Below are 18,602 nucleotides of genomic sequence, written 5' to 3'. Positions count from 1 at the left end.
TCGGGAAACTCCCAGGAGTGTCTGATTATGTAACATGCAGGTACGGTCAGCGTGAAGGGCTTTGGCGCTGTGTGAGGACACGCCAGAGCAATTCTGCTTCCTCCTTCAATGTGTTGTGGCAGCTCCTGTGTGCTGCCCAGGTTGTTATGTGGACTAGGAGTCGTCCCCGGATTCCTGCAGCTCATTTCAGGGCAAGTGCATTTTCTTCTCTCAGTGTTTCTTGTGTTTCCCAGAGGTTGGTAGCTAATGACAGCACTGAGTTCAGCCTGTTCCAAGCAGGCACGTAGGACAGGGCTCTGGTTGGAGGCCAGAGAGCACGAAGCCTCCTCTCTTCAGTCCTGCAGGGGTCGCTCTTTGGGCTCATGTGTGAACTTGGCTGCACAGGGCTTGGGTTGGATATCCAGACAATTGCTCCAGATGAGGTGTGAACATGAACAGCTCGGTGGTTCTGTTGCTCAGGGAAGAGACCAGGATGCCCCTGCAGAGAAGCCCATCTGTCCTATTGGTTCTCCCTGGGCCTTGCCCTCAGCCACCTGTATCCTCATGGTGCAGTGGTCAAAGTGCCGATGGGCTGAGGAGTTCTCCCCGGGCAGCAGCCTTCTGAGCCCTGGAGACTGATGTGAACACAGGTGTCAGGTGAGGCAGGGCTCCCAGGAGGAGTGAAGAATAGATTGGGGTTTAAAAGATTTCTCATGCATATGCCTCAGGGAGCTCTGCTGGGCCAAGAGGTGTGTTTTCCAAAACCAAAGTCCTGCTCCACATCAGCACTGGCGCTGGTGGAGCGTGTTTCTGTGCACTAGGATGACCTCGCACTGCTGAGCAAAGGTACCACTGTCAAGGTCAGTGGGAGCCTGCGCATGTTCTTAAAGGGTAAAGGCTTTAAGTAGCCAGAGAGCATCTGGCCCACAGCTGGCTCCTTCACATCCCCAAACCCGAGGCAGCCATGGCCTGTGCTTTATAAATGTTGGTCTCCTTTTCTCTCTTCTGGTTGATTCATCAGTGTGCCTAAAGTGTCTTCATTCAGCGTGAGGAGCGTTTCATGGGTTTGCCTCTGATGTGTGGCTCCACGGGAGAGGGGCGGAGTGATTAAGACGTTACCGGAAGCTGATCAGCTGGGAGCATGTGAAGGTCGGCACTTCACTAAAAGGATTTCTTCTGGAACAAATGAGCAGTTTTTTTCTCCTCTAAGTAGAAAACCTTCTTCTTTAGTAATTTAATGGTATATAAAGACCTGTATATGTGGGTGCACACACGTGAGGTATGACTGTAAGGTTGTGTGTCGAGTTTCTTTTCTTAAATCCAGAGGATCCAAGTGTTTCATCTCACCTTGCCTTCCTTAGAAGGTGACCCTTTGGGGGACTCTGTGCTGGGCACTGCCGTGCTGCCCAAGTGGAAACGTTCTGCGAAGAGCTCCATCTGCATGGCCCCTGGGCCTGGCACGTTCATCGGATCATCCTTAGACGTGAGACATCTTCATCCTTTGGAGATGGACATAGGTTTGGAAATACTCCCAAGTCATTAGCTCAGTTGGTTAAATAAAGCTGTGTGATTAAAGTAAGCCACACCATTGTAGCTTAAAAAACAAAACTCTAAGATGTTCCTGGGAGTGAGTCTTTGGACTCCGAGAGCCTCTCAAAGTGACCACTTCTAAGGCGTCCCAGTGGATCCATTTTTAAACCTGTTCTCTCGCCATGCCTTGTATGTGTTCACATCTCCGCGTGCCCACAGCTGTAAGCAGAGTCATTGTTTAAACTCCAGTAGGTACCCTGTAAAGCTGTGTTATACTTAGCGCATGTTATTGTCATGTTATGCTCTGAGCGAGGTGTTTGTCGTGAAACTTTGCTTCTTTACAGAATTAAAATACTGTTCTCAATATAATGAAGTACCTATATGGCATTTTCTTGTATCCGCTCCAGAAGTTTTCATGCCCAGTGGTGTGTTTACATGTGATTTTGCCTAGGATTCTGTTCACACATAGACACCTCCCTGTAAGTATTTATTACAAAACAGAATGTAAGCAGATGTATCCACAGTGGTTTTCTTTGAATTGAGGTGTTTTTCCACTTCTGAGGAGGGACAGTGGCACCTCCTCCACGAGGCTCTTACAGAGTCTGAGATTCTGTGAGGAGGGCAGGTGCCTGCAACGGCCTCGTCCAGAACCCGGACCCCACCAGGGCCAGTGCCCTTTCCGCCTGCCGTGCTGTCTCCGTGCTTGTGGCAGCCTGTTGTGTGCTCTCCGGCGGACTCTGGTGTGACATTGGGGCATCTTAGTCTGCTGGTCTGTACTGAGGTGGGTGTACAGAGCTGCGCAGCCGGGTGAGTCTGTGTACAGAGTGGGGGGAGTCCAAGAACGCGGTATGTGTCCCCCAGAAAGTACCGATACTGTTGGTCAGCCAAAGATTTTCCTATTCTTTGCTGCTTAAACTTGTGCCTTAATATTGTATATAATAAATGGATAAAATAGCTCTTCTTCCCCTCATGCTTGCTCTTTTCTGTTCCAAAGTACTTGCATACTGGTTGAATGCTTGTTGAATTTCATTTCATTTCTTTGCTCAGGGACAGCCTCACTGGCCTTTTGCTTCCAGAGGCATCTGGTGCGCGCGTGTGCACACACACACACTCATGGGCCTTGCTTCCACCAACACATGCTCTTGATCCTGAGGGAAGAGAGTCACCCAGACCACTGAGCTTGCCACCCGCCTACTCCCGGCTCTTCCACACAAATAAGGACAGAGGAGATGCAGGGAGGTAGGCCTGGGGGACAATGTCACTTTGATCTCATCTAAGGGTCTTCTTTTGGGGCTCCTGCGTCCAGAGCCTGCCAGTGGCCGCTGCCACTGAGCAATTAACCTAAGCAGCCTGGGCCCAGAGTGTGGGCTGGAGTCAGACCTGTCTGTGCCCAGGATGGCTATGGAAGACGTAACTTTGTTAGTGTGTTAGGGTCACAGGAAATGAGGGGGCTTTGGCAGAAAGGGGTCCCATGGTATACTGGTCAAGCTCAGGCAGGAGCTCAGTGACTGGAGCAGCAGAACAGAATAAACCGTGTGAGAGCCCTCAAGTGAAGGCTCTTACCAAATAGACAGTGACCTCTCAGGGACACTGTTGGAGAGGAGGAGGTGCCCTTGTGTATTTTCTGATCATGCCTCTTTCAGCAGAGAGAGTGATGTAAAAGTTGCCAAAGAGGTGTTTGAACCCAGGACGCAGAGCCTGTGCACTTGCAGTAAAAGGTGGGAAGGTGCTGGGAGTCGGCAGAGCTCAAGCTCCTACCTGCTCGGGTTTTACCTGTCCTGCCTTCTCCCCAGAGGACTTCTCTGCAGGGAACCCCAGGTCTCTGCACGCCTGTGGATGTGACTCGTGTAGCATTGAGGACAAACAGCAGCTCCCCAGCCTCCCCCTCCCAGGACCGCTCCAGGAAGACAGCTGGAAGATCTCTCTGCCTTTAGGGCTCAGCTGAGCACCCTCTCTGAGGGTGCCCACCTCTGCCATCTCCCTGCCCTGGCCCAGCGCTTGTGGGAGGCACCGAGCTCTGGCCTTTCTCTTGGCTCCTTGTACACCCAGGGAGAGAAATCCAGCCCCAGCAGTTCTGTGTAGTTCTTCCAAGCGGTAACCACATGTGGTCGTGCCCTGAAGGAATGCTGGCCTCTGTTCCAAGGTCCTGAGCTGGGACCTCTGTGAATTACAAGGGGTAACAATGCCTTCTGGATTGCTTAGGCTCTTCCTTAGAAAAAGTGAGGTCCAAAACAAGAAATGAATCAGGACCTCTGAATTCCTTTCTTAAAAAATAAAAAGTTCTAGGATGGTGAAATAAAATAGCTCTGTCATGAAAGAACGTTGCTGTGCTGTTGTTTCTGTCGCCCTTTTATCAAGCATGACCATGAGTATCCGACGTGCTTCCTGTACCGGCCCTGTTTGTGGCCAGCAGACACCACCACCACGTCCAGGTGAGCCTACGCTCCCTTGACCAGTCTGTCACCTTCAGAACTTCCTGTGTGGAGCTGGGAGGACGCCCTCACATCTGGTGCGGATTTGTGTCAAAGGGGGGCTCTTCCCAAGGTCCTGATGTGAGTCAGTCCTATTGCTTGAAACTGATGATATATCACTTGGCATCCAGATTGGTTTCACCCCCTTGACTGTTGGAGGGAAAGCCTGTCTGGCTTTGGAATATCACTTCCTTTTAACAGCCCCCGAGGTGGGTATCATACAACCTCACCCCTGAGTTTCAGAGGAGGAGACAAGACGTGTGCTGTGCCCTTGGGCTCCACCATCCCACCCAGGCCTGCTCACTTCTAAGTCCCTATTCCCTCTGTGCAGCACTCCATTTCTGCCTGTGACTTTCCTTAGTTTTTATTTTTAATGGCTCATTTGCTTGCTTTTGTTCTAAAGAGAATTGATAGGCAAATGGCTAATTGGAGAAAACATTTTTGAGGCTCTTTTGGAAGGAACAGAAGGCCTGTACTGGACGGACAGACTAGATGACAGCCTCTGGTTTATTTGTAAGATATAGATTTAATATAGAGCAGCTTGACTGTCTAGCAGCACAGGGTACACCTATTGGGGAGAAGGGACCCAAAGGCAGACAGTGTCTCTAGACCCGCTCTCAGACTGGGGTTCCGCTCTTGTTTCTCTCAGACACATCCCGAGACCACAGAACTCGTGGCTCAGAGATGCCTTTGTTTTTTGGTCAAATGAAATCCTTGGACCTGATAGACACTGTAGGAGCTGGAGTAGTTGATGACTAGATGAATCAACCCTTGGGATTTAATGAGAGAAGAGTTGTAACGTGCCTGCACATAGTAGGTCCTCCACTAATGACAGTCCCGAGGTCATGACATCTATTCCAGCCCTTGCTTCAGGCTGCCTCCTATCACAGTGAAGTTCACAATGAGGGTCAGCTCATCTGTCTGGGGAAGGCACACTGTCTCATACCCAGCATAGATGTTCATTAAAATTTGAACTATCTCAAGCTTCTTGCATGTTCAGTGACTTTTCAGGGAAACTAAAGTAAAATCTTATTTATTTAAAATATTGCAAGGAATGTACATTTGTTATTAAAAACACACATTCAAATGCTATTAAAGTGTACAAAATAGAAGTTACCCCCTCCTCTAAATCCCTATTATTAACCATGGTTAACAATAGTATATAACCAAACAGATAGGTATATAGATACGTATGAATGAATATTTTAAAAATAAGATCATGCTATGTCATACAACTTGCTTTTTTCACTCAACAATAAATCCTAGGGCTATTTCTCTACGGGCATATCTATCGTACCATCTTCTGTAAGTGTTCCTTTGTATGGAAGAGGAGGGGTTTGTTGAAGTCCAGGATGTGAAATGCTTTACTGCGGCATTTTCCAAGGAGTTGAGAACTGAGACCATGGGGAACCTGGGAGGTGTTTGGTTTTCTGCTAAGAAAGGGGCCAAATTTTGCAACATATGTCAGGCTTGGCCAAGCGCTGTCCCTAAGCCCTCCCAGTGCATCATGACATTTCCAATTGCCTGTCCAAGCACGGATTGGTAATTAATGTGATGACGTTGGGATCCCAAGGACTGGACAGTGCCGTGGCCCAGCTGGTGACTCCGGCCCACCCTGGCCCGGCCTGCCCTGTTTCTACCCAGAAAACCTGTCAGCTCTCTGAGGGGCTGACTTTCCATCCAACATCCTAGCCTCTGGCCTAGAGAAGAACACATTTTCCTGGCATAACCCAACTCAATGTTAGTCCGACTCTGTCCAGGCTGCTGATGGCATGCATCCTTCCCTTGTCCCTAGCAGTTTCATTTTGCAGAGTGTCTGTCAGAGTTTCACAAATATTTAGCTTTAGGAGCAGTCTGTAGACAGAAGCCCAGTTTGTGAATCACTTGTTAGGTTATTATTAAAAATCAGTTATGTGCCCAGCACATTGCAGATGCTGGAGGAAAGCCAGAGGGTACAGACTGCTCCAGCCATTCCTGGCCCGAAGGAAGGGGAAGAGGGAATGAGGGGACTTGAACACCTACCGTGTGCCAAGCACTTTACCTAAATCATTGCATTTGGTCCTCAGGACAGAGAGGTGCAGAGTGAGTAAGCAAATGACCCAAGGAGGTGGCAGGATAACATTTGAGTCTACGCTTAGCTGACTAAACATCAACATTTTTCCACTGTCCCAAGCAGCCTCCATGTTTAAGTCTAATTGAGGTCACAAGATACATACAGGAAGCAATTTGCTCCGTGCTCATTTTTGCGGGGGCATGTACACCTGGGTCCCTGGACAGATCTATTGAGACCCCACCACCCTCAGCATTTGGAGAGAATTTCCTTGATGGTGCCCAGCCATGCCCTGCAGTCCCCAGCCCCAAGGTGGCCATGTGGACAACCTGCCGGATGATAATAGACGGAGGCTTGCTCCACCCATGTTGGCATGTGGCAGTCTCACAGTTGGGACACATTAAGAGAGCGCAGACTGACTCTTTTCCCCTTTCTGCTATCTCTAAGAGCTACTCCCCTGCCACAGGGCCAGCTGCTGTCCTGTCCCAGCCTCTCCAGAACTACTGAGAGAGGAGGGGCTCTACACAGGACCCTGGGAGTCTCCTGCCCTCTTCTCTAGTGGGCTATTTACTTTCTCAATCTGATTTTACCTGAAAGAAAGGTAGTTGGAGGCAATAAAAACAAAAATAAAGTATCTCTATTTATTTTTAAATTTTAAATATCAATAATTAAAAAGAAATATTTTATTTTAAAATATTTAGTTTAAACTGTCAAATGTCAATAGTTTATATAATATATAATAATTTACATCTTAGTAAATAAAAATCCCCTTTCCCATTTCCCCCCTTGGCATCATTCGCCACTGAATCCACAAACTCAGGCTGGCACACACATCTCAGCTTGCCCTGCACGTGCAGCTGGTGTACATCAGTCATAAAGGAGAGGTGAGCACCAGCAAACACAAAGGCAGGCTCTGCTCCAGCCGCGTGTGCCTCTCAGCCGGGGCCCTCAGAACCCCGAAGGGACGAATGAAAGCCCACTGTGTTAGGGCTTCTGGCAACGACCAAACAAGACACCACAACCCACATCTATTTCCTGCAGAGTAATTCTGGGCATTCAATGAGTGACCGATAAATGTAAAATTTCTACTTCGTAGCATCCCTTGCCCTGTGCATACTGCGTTTTCTCTAAAAAGCCTGAGCATGTCTTCTATGCTGTGAACATGGTCCAGGTGGTAGAAACCAGAACAGGAAACCGGGGCACTTTCCCACTCTCATGGTGAAATGCCAGCAGAGCCAGATGAGAGCTGGCTCCTCCTGTGGCCCTCTTAGCACTTTTTGGGCAGCGGGGGCCATCTGTACTGATGCTCTGTGGGCATCGGGTCCTCTCAGAGCCCTGCACCCTTCCCTGCCCAGGGATCAGTACTCTGAGAAGTGGTAGGTGTGGTGTGGAATGATGGGCAGTCGCCTGAGTAGAGCCTCGTGTCTGACTTGTCAAAGAGCCAAGAGATTCCACAAAGGCACCGATCTAGACTGAGCAGTGGGGATTTCTCCAGGGGGCAGAGCGGGTGGGGTTGGCCCCAGTCTTGTGAGGTCACAGCAGAAAATGTCTGCGACTCTTCCTTTGAGAGCCTCAAAACCCTGTGTCTTTACAGTGAGGCTTAGGTGAGAATGGCCATGGCAGCAGATGACAGATGCAAACAGACAAGGGACTTTTCCCCAGGGAGAACAGGGCTGATGGCAAACGCAGGTCCTTGGGCACGTGAGATACGGGGTTTAAGAAATGCCACTCACCACAGCCTGGTGGAGGCCACATGCAGCAGCTGGTCCTTTGGGATTCTCAGTATATAAAGAATGTACACAGAATCCCAAATAACTCATGATGCAAATAATCCACACCGAGAACAAGCTCAAGTGTCACACACACACACACACATGGAGGAGTGTCCTGGGTGGGGTGTCCTCCTGCTGCAGATAAAGCTACACAGAGAGGCTTCTCACACCAGAGACAAGTGACTGTCAGGACTCAGCCCACAACCAGAATGAAGGGAGGGCCAGGCTACCCCAGCGGGCTTCGCAGGCTACATAGAAGTTCCCACAGCTGCTTCTGGAAGAATGGAAAGAGAGCCAAAGCCCCAGAGCACCAAGGCAGCCCAGCTCTTCGGTTTACATACTGTGGGGGACACCCACTGTCCCATCACCTGGAGCCCAACACCCCCACCTTCTTCTGGGACTCCAGCCACATTATTAGATGGGAGCTGCCATCCATATTCAGGCCACACCTCCAGTCTGCTCCTGACAGACCCAGGCCTGTTCCTTTGGGATGGTCCTCTGCACCTAAGATGGCACAGGTGTCTGTGTGGGACCTTTCGGCCAGTGCAAGTCCCCAGTGCATTCTGCATCTCCTCCAGGCAGGCCTTTCAGCTTGCACCTGCCTGCACTACTGCTCTGCAGCAGAGCTGGGGTCTGGTGGGCAGGGGCCCAGAGCTACAGAAGCAGGGCTGAGGTAGAAGCGAGCAGACAGGAGCGATGGGGGCATCCCGGCTGAGCTCCTGCCCATGGTCCTTGTCATCCCTGGCCCAGAGGCACTCCTGTCCTCGTGATTTGGTTATGTGAGCGAAACCGTCACTCCTCTTGCAAAAGCAAGATCTGGGTCCTTCTGGTCCCCGTTACTGAGAGTCCTGTGTTATGCAAACACCAGAGGCTCTGGCTCAGCTAAGCTTGCCTCCATGTTCCACAGCAAGCATAGTTAGAAAATACATACCATGGCCCAACGCTGCAGGCTTCCTAAAACCTTCCTTCCAAACCAGAGTGGTCACTCGGACCCCACTGGAAGACCTGCTGGGCAACTCCCCGATGGGCCCAGATCCGAGAACTCCCATCCCCTCTTTCTGTATTATCAACTCCTCAGGCTTTCTTGCAGCTAAATCTGCTTTTTTTCCTTTCCTTTCCTTTTTGAAAAACAAAAATTAACATTAAAGACTATAGATGTGCCTGGATTTAAAACACAGCCTTCCTGATGGGAATTGTATGACAAGAAATCACTCCTTACTTCCTACGGTGCATTTCAAGCGGGAGTTTCATGAACCTGTTGACACACAGCTCTCAAAGAAGACATCAGTGTTGTGATCTGAAACCCTCCGTCACTCCCTTTCTCCCCTCCCTCGGGAGAGCAGAGGGGGGAGAGTAGAGGGGGGCTTTCGGCCTCTCTGACATTCCTCTGCATGCCTGTTTGTTGTCTTTCATCTTTTCCACCAGGATTCTGGGCGGCTAACAGCGAAGTACGCACACAGAGAATGGTTAATAAAACAAAAACAAGAGACCCGTGAAGATCTGAGGCGTAGGATAATTTTGAAATCCCTTGAAATTCTAGTCACTCAGCCTCAGCCCATTGCTGGGAGGCAGGACAGGCTTCACACTCATTGTCTATAGAGCACTGCTAGCCCTTGCCCCCCTGCCCACTCCCTCTCCAAGGCCTTGCCCCCTCCAAGACACAGCTGGCCGTGTGGCTGTCCCCTGCAACTCACCCGTCTGCCTGACTCCTGAGGCTCATCCAAGGCTGTGCTTGATGCCCAGTGGGACAGATGTATTGATAAATTTCCATGTGTGTTTTTTTTCTCCTCTTACCCGGACCTTAGTGTGTTCAATAGTCAGATGCAGCTTCAAAAAAAAATGTTTTTTCTAAATTATAAAACCCCGTAGTTCCTCCCCTTAGCTAGAAGGCTCCCAAAGCCTGGTCTGGGCTTTTACCCTACTTCCAAGGTATTAAGCTAGCCTGGTCCTGTTTCGTGGATGCTGGCAGAAGACATGACACTCCTGGTCAGAGATAAAGGACTTTGTTATGTACGGCACAGGACGCAGAGTGAGCCTCAGGTGGGCATCTGCTTCCCTTGCCCCCAAGTCACACAGGGCAGTGCAGGGGGCCTGGCATTCTCGGTGCACCTCATAGGAATGTGCAGGGGGCTCAGTGCCCAGACAGATGGGCTCCCTCAGCATCCTTCCTCTTAGGGATTTGGGGCCGGATGCCTGGATGGGCCTTGGTGAGAACAACGCTCACTTTCCCCTGTGGCCCAGGCTCCTAGGGCTACAAGAGGCTTCCAGCTCCAGGTCTACAATGTCCACGTTCCCAGCCTAGCCCTCTGGTCCACCTCTCTGCCTGCTGACCTGACATCCAATAGCAGTGGTGGTAGGTAAATTTTGTAGCACCCTGACTGCCTGGCACCAAACCAAGTCCTCTGTGTGTGCCATTGTGTTTAATCCTCAGGGCAACCTTTGGAAGAGTGAAACCCTCCACCACCATTTACAAATGAGGAAACAGACTGAGAGAAGCTAAGAAACTTACTGCCTGCCAGTCAGCTAGTAAGTGATGGAGCCCAGATTTGGCCTCCAGAATTCATATTTTTTTAATCTGTCCTTTCTGCTCCTTTCTTGGTCAATAGGGAATGAATTTTTTTCTTTTAACTTTGTCTTTTTTTTTTTTTTTCAAATTCTTCTTCACTAAAGGGCATCTCCCTCTGGCCTCCAGCCTCTATCTACCCCAAGTCCTGGCTGGGATTTAGCAGGTTCTCAGTAGACTTTGGAACTAGCCTGAGCCAAGGTGCATAAGGAAGCCAACTGAGCAGAAGCGTCTCTCAAGGCTGATCCTTTGGGTTTCTGAACAGCCCTTTGCAGATCCAGTTCCTTGTGGATAGAAAAATGACTGCAGCCATGCCAGGGCCGCTGAGGGTTCAAATGGCACCTTTTGCAAATCAGGAAAAAAGGCAACCCTCCCTCACGACATTTAATCACCATTTGCCATCTGCTGACAAACTGTGATTAGAAGTGTACACGTGGAGGGAGATGCCTACCGGAACCTTACCTCCTGCAGTTGGATGGTGCATAACCTGTGCGGCCGCAGTGCTCAGGCTGAGTCCATAGCCCTGCTTCTGCGCTAGTTCTGCCCTTTCAGAGAGATCTGGCTGAGTGATCTGGGGCCGGCCCCTGGGCTCTCCGAAGCTCAGCCTCCCATAGAATGGAGGCAGTATTGTCCCCTGACCGACTTGTTCACAGGCTGGAAAGAGATGTCACTTAAGACCAAGGGGGAGATTTTCCTCCTAGGATACCATGGAAATATTAATACTCAGAGACAAGGGCCTTGTCCCAGGAGGATATGCGACCCTTCCTGCCTCCGCACTCAGCCGCAGGTGGGATAATGGGAATCCTCTTAAAGTCCTCACGTGTTTTTCTTGTCACAGTAGAAAAATTGGGCTAGTAATTGCATCGTCTTCAGTTTCCTCTGCTCCTCCACTTTCAGCCACATGTTCTTTCCTTTCTCCTCCTGCACCCGGCCGTACTCCTTTCCCCGTTACTCACCTGTTCTTTCTTTCTCCTGTTCAAGCCCACTTTCACAAAGCGACTGGCCAGGCCTAAGGAGCCTTTGGAAATTTGCCTCTGGGTAACCAGGTCAAAAAAGAAATACACCACCAAACCATTGCATCTGATCAGTGCATTCTGACCTCCGGGAAAGATCTTCTGGAGCCAGTGCCTGTATATGATGTGGAAATATCACCAAGAAGTTGGCCAATCTGTTCCACCTTCAAAAAGCATCTAACTGCCCTAGCCAGTGTGGCGCGCTGGTTAGAGCTCCACACGTGCACCGAAAGGTCACCTACCGGGGTTGCAGGCTCGATCCCCGACCAGGGCCTGGGATTATGCAGGAGGCAACAAATCCATGTGTCTCTCGCACCACCCCCCCTTGCCCCCTTCCTGCCTCCCTTCCACTCTATCTAAAAAAACCCCCCAAAAACATCTAACTACTAGCTGTCAACAGCGCCCTCTGGTGGCCCACCGTGGGAATGGCCACCCTTCTCTCTCTTGGATTCCAACTTGGAAATTCTGCTGCTCTAACGCTAGCTCCTGGCATCTGTCTAACCCTTTATAAAGTCATGGCAATGAAGTGAGACATGATTTGAGCCTGGCAGTCATCCTCTGATGTCTTGATGGCAAGAACATCACTCTCCTAGGGTTGTTCAGGAGCCCAGGACTCTAGGTCCAGCTTAGCCATTAGCTGGGTCACCTCTGAGCCAGTTTCCTAATCTGTAAAATGAGATTAACAGTGCTTGGCACCTGTCTCTCATAGGTTCAAAGAGACAGTGAGGAATAAGAGAGATAAAAGGTCTTTGAAAACTGCATCCATAAATAAACGTGGTGCTGGTTCTGATAGGCTATCCACTAACATAGGCCACTAGCCACATGTGCCTATTTAAATTTAAAAAGGTTAAAATGGAATTAAATTTAAAATTTAGTGTCCCAGCCACATTAGCCACATTTCAAGTGCTCGGTAGTCACATGTGGCTAGTGGCTACCATATCAGAGACCACAGCCCTAAAACATCTCTCTCATCACAGAAAGTTCTATTGGACAGCCCTGAAATCCAGAAAATTGATTTAAAGAAGAAGCTTTACATTTCTCAACTCTCTGCTCCTTGAAGAAGAAAGCACTTGAGCAGGAGGAAGATGTCTACATCACAATCACCTAGGTGAACTTTACAGGCATTAATTAGCTAAATGATTTAAACCTCTCAGCCCCTGTGTTAGGTACAAAAGCATCTCCCATTTACCCTGAGGCAAGACCAGAGTGCTTAGTTTACTTGTCTAAAGACACACAGCCAGAAACTGGCTGAGCTAGAATTTGAACTAGGTTTAATGCCAGAATCTGTACTTGTTTCCGTTGCATTGTGCCAGCTCTCTGCTCCTGTCATCTAGCTGCTCTTTCCTGGAAGGTCCATGTGATACAGCTATTTCAGATGACCAAGATACAGTTCTCATATACACTTGGTTTCCATCTACTGTTCCTGGCTCACAGCTTCCGAAACTCTTGAGATTTCCTAAATGATAAGAGCCATGGGAGCACCTTTTGTTATGTTTGGTCTCTTCTCCTCAATTCCTGAAATCAGAACCATGAAGGAGAAATGGGAGTCTTGTTATGAATCGCAAGCCCCTTTCCACCACCAGTGGGTTTACGTTAATGCTGTGGCTCGGAAAGCTCCTAAGGATGGAGGCTGGTTGCCAGGGAAACCAACCATGAATAGAGGATTAGACCTTTCAGTCCTACCCCTCAGCGAACCCCCACCCCAACACCTCACCCCCTGGGGAGGGGAGAGGGCTGGAGGCTGAATTGATCACCGACAGCCAACAAGTTAACCAGGGCTATGTAGTGAAGCCTCCCTAAAAGCCCAAGAGGAGGAGGTTCAGAGGATTTCTGCGCTGGGAGCCGGAATGCTTCCACGTGCCAGGCCCCAAGCTCCGTGAGGACAGACGCTCCTGCGTTTGGGACTCGCCCTATGTCTCTCTTCATCTGGATGTTGACCCATATCCTTTAATAGCTCTTGTAATCATCAGTAATCTAGTGATTAAACAGGTGTCCTGAGTTCTGTGAACTGCTCATAAGTTAATCAAACCCAAGGAGGAGATTGTGGAAACCTCTGATTTAGAGCCATTCAGTCAGGAGCACAGGTAATAACCTGGCCTTATGACGGTGTCTGAAGTGGGGCGGGGCAGATGGAGGGAGACAGTCTTATAGGACTGAACCCTCAAACTGGATGGAATCTGATGCTATCTCTGGTAGACAGTGTCAGAATTAAGTTAAAGTATAGGACATTTAGCTGGTGTTCCAAGAATTGTTTGGTGGTATGGAGAAACACACCACTCAATACACCTACACTGGAATTGGTCCTGGAACTTTTAATGCATTTAGCGTATTTCAGAAAGTCATAGGAGGCAGGGTTCCTGACCTTTATAACGGGGTCTTTGCTGACACAGCAGAGCACAGGTCCCATGAAGCGGCTCCCCCAGTCTCTTCCTCTTGCCCCTGAGAGCAGCCTCAGCCAGTCACCGTCCTTGTAAGGTGATGACATTTGTGGCTCAGAGGATAGGCTATGGGGTCAGAAAGACCTGGATTCAACCCTTAATTTTGATGTTCCTATAAGCTTTGGGCAACTTAATCTCTTGAGTTTCAGCTTCACGAATCTGTTTGGGGATAACATCTGTCTCCTGGGGTTGCTGCTGGCAACCTGCAAGCTGATTACTCAGATGAGCCACGTCAAGTTCCCGGTACAGGACTGGTGCATACTGAGTACTCAGTAAATGTCAGGTATGATTATTACTGTAACAGAGTGAAGTGCTTGGCCTCTCTGACCCCATCTTGTGAAAGCTTGCTTTGTTCCCAAAGCCTTCAGGCTAGTAGCTTCTGCTTAGTCTTGCAAATAGGCATACTAATCACGAGAGGAATTCTGCTAGTGGCCTGAGTTTTACAAAAAACAACCCCTTTCCAGAAAGAGCCTCTCCTTAGGAGATAAGGGAAGTATGCCAAAAAAATATATATAATGATTGTTTATCAAGATTTGCAGGACTTCGTGATCAGACTCACATCAACTAACATCAACAGACTAAGAAGAAAGAAGTTTTACGATCTTCTTTGAACCCCTGCTGGTGCCCAGATGTCTATGATCCCAATCACCTCTTGCCCCTCAAATTTTCCCCTTCCCTTCACATAAAAGAAGCCTAAATTCTGTACTTTCTTAAGATGGTTCTTTAGGACACTAGTCTACCATCTTCTTGGCTTGCTGGCTTTTCAAATAAAGCTGCTTTCCTTACTCCAACTCCTTGACACTCAACTTATTAGCTGTGGTGTTGCGAGTGATATGAGCTTGGACTTGGTTACATTACTAATTTTGCACTATAGAGATTTGGCAAATCTGCTTGAAGGGGAAGGATGGCATAGGAAAGAGAGGAGAGGATAGAGAAATAGAGAAAAAGTTTTTTCCTCTGTGCTGATTATCCCACAACTACTAAGAAAAAGAATCCAGGCAGCCTCTTCCTGAATGCAGATTTCTTACAGAAAGTGGGCCTAAAATGGCCCAGAGAGGCCCTTGGCTATTTAAAGAAGTGCTGGGAGGCTTACTATATATACCACTCCTCAGGCTCTGCATACCCCAGGGAACACCAGTTTCCATTCAACTTTCAGCATTTGTGAATATTCTTAAAACTTTCCTTTGAACACATCTCTAGGACGGTGTCCCCAAATGTCTTGTCCAGGTGACCGAATTATTTAGTAATAGATCCAAAGAATGGCTACACCCATTGCATACCTCTTTCTAGCATGGTCCTCTTAATAATCCACCTATTTTGAAAAGTAGTGTTTTCTCACTTGAAACCTATGTAATTTTATTAACCTATGTCATCCCAATAAATTCAATAAAAAGAAAAAAATAATAGTCTCTTGTGGCTCTGAAATGTTGATGCTTTCGTTTCATTAGCAGTGGCTTTCTAGGCCAAACTTTGGAAAATCAAAAAAGGCAGAGCACTCATGAATTCATTTATAAATACTTTAAACAGTGGGATTCTGGTACCGCTTTCCAATCCCTGCTCCCTGGGATTTCTGTTAACTGGATGCCAGTTACATGCCGGGAACTGTGCTGGGTCCTGAGCACGCCAAGGTGAGCCTGGCAGGCAGAGCTCCAGTCCACTGGGGGACTCACACTCTCACATTGACAATTATGATGCAGGGGGATGACAGGAAAGAAGGGGAAATAGTGGTGCTGTCCAGTTAACGAGTAGAGGCGCTTACCCAGTGGGGGCAGAAGGAGGTGTGGGATAGGACAGGATTGCAGGTTGGGTTCTTAGAAAAGATGCTGAGACGGAGCTTGGGGTGCAAGATGTTTAGCAGGATCAACACCTGTGAGAGGAAGTTAAGGGGGTTGCAGTGCAGTCCCAACAAAACCTCAGCCAGCCAGGTGGGGGGCTCTGGAGAGAAGGTGGCCTGTTACAGGCTGACACTGCTGAGCCTTGCCCTGCCCTGGTCCTGCTCAGATGCTGGATGTGGAGCTGACAGCTGCTGCTGGCTGATGCACCCCTCCCCACGGGCAAGACCTTCCTTGAAAGGGCATCTGAGTCGCCCAGTGTCATGTCTACCTCAGAGGGCAGCTCCCTAGAATAGGTAACATCTAAACCAAGGACAAGCTGCCAGCGGGCAAGGTGGGGTTGGTGAGGAGTGGAAACTGGTGGAAGAAAGAGCCGGTGTGAAAGCTTGGAGGAGCCACCAGCAGAGCTCAAGTGAGGGGTGGGGTGCCCTGCATGGGGCTGAGACTGGAAAAGTAGAAACGGGCCTTGTGAGCCACACTAATGGGTCTGGACTTCATCCTAAGAGCCTAGAAGATGCACTCACAGACAAGTTACAGAATGTCTTCAGTGGCTCCCCAGTGCCACAGTAGGTTGGCAGGTGAGGATCGGTGGGACTCAGAGGGATGGAGTTGGCAGAGTGTGGGCCTCCAGAGAGTGCCCCCGGTGACGGGGCCTCCTGAGGACCTGCCTCCCCTCCCCATGGAGTGTAGACTGGTGGCTGCTCCTTCCTGAGGGAGGAGGCAGAGGCCCCCTGCGGCTGAAGAAGACCTGACAGTTTCTGCCTTTGCACTCTCCGAAGAAATCCAAGTCCTCCACATTTAGCAACTCACCACTCACCTTACTTCATCTATTTCCTCTCTCTCGTATCATTCTGAAGCAAACCCCAGCCAGTATGTCTAGAGCTTAATCACGCCTTGTCCACTATGCTAGGTGTTGGAACAAACACGAGACGTTACAAAATGCCAGAATCTCACCAACTCTCACGTCCAGTAGAAGTTGCCTTCTTGTTGCATAGAGCGCTCTGGCCCCAGAACTAGTCCCAGCTAGTCCTCTTCATTGCTGACGGCCTTTACCTGGGGGAGCCATTTCCTCAGGCCCTATCCCAGCGAAGGAGAGGTCTCGTGCTTCCTCACATAACGGTCCCAGGAGGGAAGAAAAATCTAGAGTGCTCTTTTGACAGTCACTCTGCCCCCCTCTGAGGTTCAGCTGACCAGGGAGGCACGAAGAAGGGCAGCTGAATGGAACTCTCTGGATCAATAAGAAAGGGCAATGGGGCTGGAGGGGCAGCTGCCCTAGCTGGTGGGACAGTCATCTCTGCCTTTCATTTGGCTTTCCTACCCAAGCTTGACTAGAGGAGAGTGGGGGAAGGGAGGACAGGCTCTCTGGAGGGTTCCGGGGACCTGGGAGAGTCAGGTTTAGTGGCAGTCCAGGCTGCTGGCTTCTCCAAAGAGGCAGGCATGACACAGAGCCTTGGACACACTGCAGATCATCCATTAGAGCCTCTCTCACACTTGCCTGACAGTAAGAATCACTGGGGTGCCTATTTGATACACAGGTTCCTGAGCCTCTCTCCTCGAAAATCTAATTCAATAGATCTGTAGTGGGCCCCCAGAAACTGTTTCAAAATCTTTTCCAGATGATCTTTATCTTCAGAAGAGTTTGGGAATCCTGAAAAAAAGCCATGGATTTTTTTTAAGTTGTTAGGAGGGGGGTGACTTAACCAAATCTGCAGAGACCCCAAGGGACCATGGAAACCTGTTGAAAGGCTGTTGAAGTAGCCCAGGTGACAGACTGTGGACACTTGCACCAGAGCAGTGGTGATGGAGATGGAGAGAAAACTTGGTGATAGATGGGTATGGGGCTGGGGGGAGAGAAGACTGTGTTGGAGATGACGGGTGGATCTGGTTTGTGCAGCTGCACAATTGGCAGGGCATTGCCCAAGACATGTAACACTGCAAAAATAATTAATTAATTAACTAATTAATTAATTAATAATACGCAAGGCTGGGTTCATTTTGAACGGGTTGAGTTTGAGATGCCACTGAAATATTTAAGTGAAGCCACCAAAGAAACAATTGAATAAGTATATCTAGAAATCAGGGGAGATGTCTGGACTGGAGATATAAATATGTTGGCCCTTTGTTTGTAGGTAGGAATTAAAACTAGGCGTGCTTGAGATAGTTAGGGGAGAGCACACGGGGTAAGAATTAAAGAGGACTCAGACTGAAGCCTTGAGGAGCTCCATGGGAAGAAATGAATGAGAAAGCGGAGCCTTCAATGGAGACAGAGATGGAAAAATCACAATGGTAGAAGGAAAACCAGAGCAGAATGGTGTTTGGGGAGCCAAGATTGCTCCTGTGTTTTAGAAGGACCCCTGTGGCCTTTGCATGGTGGATTATTAGAATCAAGGAGATGGGTCAGGTATGCTTTGTGTATTCTAAGTATTGATGTCCTTCAGCCACAGCAAATAAGTAGCCTGAGACGGTTTGACCCAGTTCTGGCTCACAGTTTCACTGCAGTAACTGAGTCTGCTGCCTACAGGAGTCAGAGACTCCTGGCAATCGAACTACTGTTTAGTGAGCTCTCGGCAGAATTCTTGATCTTGTGTTTCTGCTCTCTTTGTTTCTTGCAAACACAATTTTGCTATACTGAACCCACTGAAAATAGTTCTATCTAGGAAAAGTGAGGGCTAGAGAGTAATGGGTTCCTTTTTCTTTAAACCTCTACTAGCTTGCTCATTCACATAAAACAGTAGCAATTATTTTTTATAGGGTCTTCCCAGTTTCAAGCTACATTTGAAATCCCCATGCAGTGAAGATGAAACAGTTAACCTGAAAAATGGGGACAAAGCTACATTTTGTTGAAAAGGAACTAGTTTTTTTAGCTCCAGCTGCTGCATTTAAGAACATCCGATGCCCCCAAAAAGAAAAAGGCTCCTGAGAAGTGGGGCAGTGATGAGAAGTCTAGAAACTTC

This window comes from Miniopterus schreibersii, assembly GCF_964146895.1.
Source record: "Miniopterus schreibersii genome assembly, chromosome: 12".
NCBI lineage: Eukaryota > Metazoa > Chordata > Mammalia > Chiroptera > Miniopteridae > Miniopterus > Miniopterus schreibersii.
This window is presented reverse-complemented; position numbering follows the sequence as displayed.